The sequence below is a fragment of the Rousettus aegyptiacus genome, unplaced genomic scaffold, assembly GCF_014176215.1.
Source record: "Rousettus aegyptiacus isolate mRouAeg1 unplaced genomic scaffold, mRouAeg1.p scaffold_m13_p_14, whole genome shotgun sequence".
Classification (NCBI taxonomy): domain Eukaryota; kingdom Metazoa; phylum Chordata; class Mammalia; order Chiroptera; family Pteropodidae; genus Rousettus; species Rousettus aegyptiacus.
Window position 1 is genome coordinate 27,763,625 of NW_023416289.1, and position 3,810 is coordinate 27,767,434.

The window sequence follows — 3,810 nt, forward strand, 5'->3', positions numbered from 1 at the left end:
GGCAGGGAAGGAGGCAGCATGATCTAACTCTTATCCATAAGGGGTGGGGTGGGGGAGTCCCAGAGAAGTTGACTCCCAGGTATCCCCAGCCTCTACCCCACCTGCTCCTGCACCAGAGAAAGCCTTGGAAAAGAAAGTGCAGGTGCTTGCAGTAGAATACCGTCATTACATAAATGGGGCGCCAACAGCAGCCACTGCAGATACAATCCCAGGGGGTCTGCTCCAGGCCCGCATTCTTACCACCCATCCCACATTCATACCCCCAATTTCACATAATCCTCAGAGTCCCGTGGCATTGTTCCCATTCCCCAAATGGGCATACTGAGGCTCAGAGGGGTTGGTGACCTGCTTGATCATGATGGCTATCATTTATTGACTGTTTGCTCTGTGCCAGGAACCATGTGGGGGTTTTATATAGATTATTTTACTTAATCCTCATTTGCTTCCCATGCAATCGGTCCTATTATTATCCTCACTTTGTAGGTGAAGGAAAGGTTCAGAGAGGTTCAGTGAATTTTCAAGGTCACACAGCACAATGCACGTCTGGCTGACACCAAAGCCCTTGGTTGTAGCCACTCCCTCTATTCTTTCTCACAGCTCCTAAGAGGGCTGCTGGGGCTGCAGTGGGGTGCCCTGCCCCTTTCTCATGCCTTCCTTGAGCGAGAGCTTGTACTGGGTAGGCTCCCTCTACCTCACCCTTCCTTTGTAGGGGTGACAGAACCTGTCTGAAGACAGACTTAGGGACAGGTCCTGGGCAGTAAGTAGTGTCATGGGGTTTACTGCAGCTCAGGTTGCAGATGTCACCAGAAAAGGTCTGTCTCCACTTACTCGGCAGGCACCATTCTGGGGTCACACCCTCCTCAGTGCCGGCTTCACCCGGGATGAGCCTTCCAGGACTGGTGAGATTTGAGCCCCAGGACCTTTTCCCAGAAGAGCAAGGAAACTCACCCTGGCCCAAGAGAAAGCCAAGTCCAGTGTCATGGGGCTGCAAAGCCTCTGGCTGGCCCTCCTGCCTGGTCTCCAGCTCCAGACCTCTTCCTGTTGCCATGGGCACTAAAAGCCTGAACAAAGCGGTGATTAGCCGCGGCAGGTTGCTGAGTGTGCTGGAGGTCTCTGAGCAGTGCTCAGACGTGGGGCTCCCCCTGTCTGTGGCTGGAGCCAGCTATCAGGGTGAGCACCCAGCCCCAGTCCTGAGCCCCAGCGCCCCTTTGGGGTCCAGAGAGAACAGAAATGGGCCCACGACTGTGACTGCGCTTGCCTGGCCTGGCTTACGCTCTGTGCTTCTGCCATCCTCCCCGAGCACGTACTCTGGTAGCTGCTGGCCACAAAACGGGGTGACATCTGAACAAAACTGCAGCCTGACAAGGCCCGACTCCTGGTAGCCACTTAGCCAAACCAAAGACCAGTGAGAGCTCAATGCTTGTTGTTCTAAGCCATGAGTTTGGGGGGTGAGGGTGTCCTAGTCCACTGGGCTGGCTGTAACAGAATACCATAGACTGGGTGGCTTATAAACAGCAGAAATTTTTTGCTCACAGCTGGAGGCCGGAAGTCCAAGATCAGGGCACCGGCAGATTCCATGTCTCGTGAGGGCCCACTTCCTGGTACATAGTTGGCCATATCTTCACAGGAATGTCTCTGCAGTCTCTTTTATATGGGTACTAACCCCATTCAGAGGGCTCCATCCCCATGATCTAATCACTCCCAAAAGCCCCAGCTCTAATACCAGCACATTGGGGCAGTTAGGTTTCAGTGTATGAATCTGGGGCCATGAAAACATTCACTCTATAGCAGGAGTTGTTATACAGAAAAAAAACAAAACAAAAAAAACTAATATACTCTCTCAGAGTTTCCACGAGTATCATCTGAGTGAAAATATGCATAAAGTGCTTACGACAGTCCTGGCACACGGCAAGCAGTCAGGGCTCTCGAGGACCTGTTATGTATGAGGCCTGGGAACACACTGGTATGTGAAGCCAATTCCTCGACTCAGAAGTTTTATTTTCTAAGGGTCGTGTGTGAGGGTGCCCGAGGGTTGAGTGCGGATAAACCAGCCTTAGGTCCCGGAGGCCTGGCTGATGGGCACGCCCCTTCCTCTGATGATTTATTTGCACATTAGAATTACGAAACAGTGAAAGGGCGTCCTGCCCCAGGAGACGAATGGAGCGAACAGGGTGCTGTGGGAGCCCAGAGGACAGAAAAGACTTTCAGCTGCAGGGCCCAGCATGGAGAAGCATCAGGCAGTAACGGACGTGGGCCTCGCCAAGGGGCTGAGTGAGAAAAGGGAGCAAAGGCACTGTGGGGACGGGGACTTGTGTGAACGGAGCGGCAGACTGTGGTTCCAAAAATGGCCACAACAATGTCTCCCATCCCACGACGTATTCTTACTATGTGCCTGTGACATTGCTCCTATCGAGAGGTGGGGTCTATGTAAGGTGCCCCACGGCGTGCATGCTGGAAGCTGGATCTACTGAATCACTGGCAGGGCCCAGTGCAAAATGAACACGTGGGCCTTTGTTCAACAAGAATTAAGAATTTCTGGGCAGAGACAGCAGAGCTTTAATCCAGCGCAGGTCCTTCCGAGGGTGTGCCCTGTTGGGATGCACAGGCTGCAAGCCCACAGAACCGGCCCTGACTGTAGAGTGCAGGTCTACCACACAGCCAGGCACTCAGCAGTGCTGTGTGGCTAGGTCGGAGAGGGGACTGGCTCCAGACCCCTTTAACGGCTCCTTCCCTTCCTGGCCTCGCTTCTCATACCTGTCAAGAATGAACTGTGTCCAAAGGTCTAGCCTCTTCCCTCGGCTCCTAGTAGGTGACCTCTAAACCTTGGAATTTCCTGCCTGATAGGAGTGTCTTTGTTTACCTGGGCCTTGGGGCACATGAGACAGTCTACACTGTGATTTATGATGGGGCCTGGGTCATGTGGTATCAGCCTGACCTCTGGAGGGCTGGAGACTGAGGGCACTCTGTGGACAGTCAGCCATATCTACATGACCAACCCCCAGTGAAAACTCTGGACACCAAAACTCAGGGGAATGCCCCTGGCTGGCAGCGCTCTGTGCGTGCCACCATCACTACGGGGATAATTAGCTATTGTCTGCATGACATTCCTGGACACTCATGCCTGGTCTCTCTTGGACCCCACTCTTTGGGCTTCTTCCCTTTGCCAATTTTGCTCTGCGTCCTTTGCTGTTAATACACCGTGACCGTGATTATGGTGGGGTTTCTGAGTTCTGTGAATCCTTCTAGCGAATTAGTGAACCGGACAGTGGCCTTGGGGACCCCGGAACTGCAGCTCCCTCTCCTCTACCCGTGTATCTCAGAATCACTTCCCAGATAAGATGCATTGCTTGCAAAGCCAGGGCCAGGCTCTGCTTCTGGGAGAACCCAACGAAGACAGTGGGCAAACCGAAGTCAGAAGCCACACAGTCTAATCTGATAGAAGCCAAAGAAAACAAACAGAAACATACATGTCACGATGAGGACCGTCTATGGGGAGAGTGGGCACCAACAATTTCATTGACATTCTTTAAAGAAATACAAGAACCGTTGCATTCCATACCTAGAAATATATTATTACCAGGATCCCACAGCCGGCAGGGGTGGAGCTAGATCTCAAATGAGGTCCGTGTGACTTCAGAGCCCGTGCCTTGGTCATATCCAGGCCTACACTGTGTCCTGCAAATCGAGGAGCCGGAGACCATGCAAAGGCTCATCACCAGCAGACATCTGTGATAAGCAATTCTCTTAACCCATCTCTGTATCCTGGTGTGCTCCATCTCTTCTGCCCAGCCCAAGAAGCAGGGTTCACCA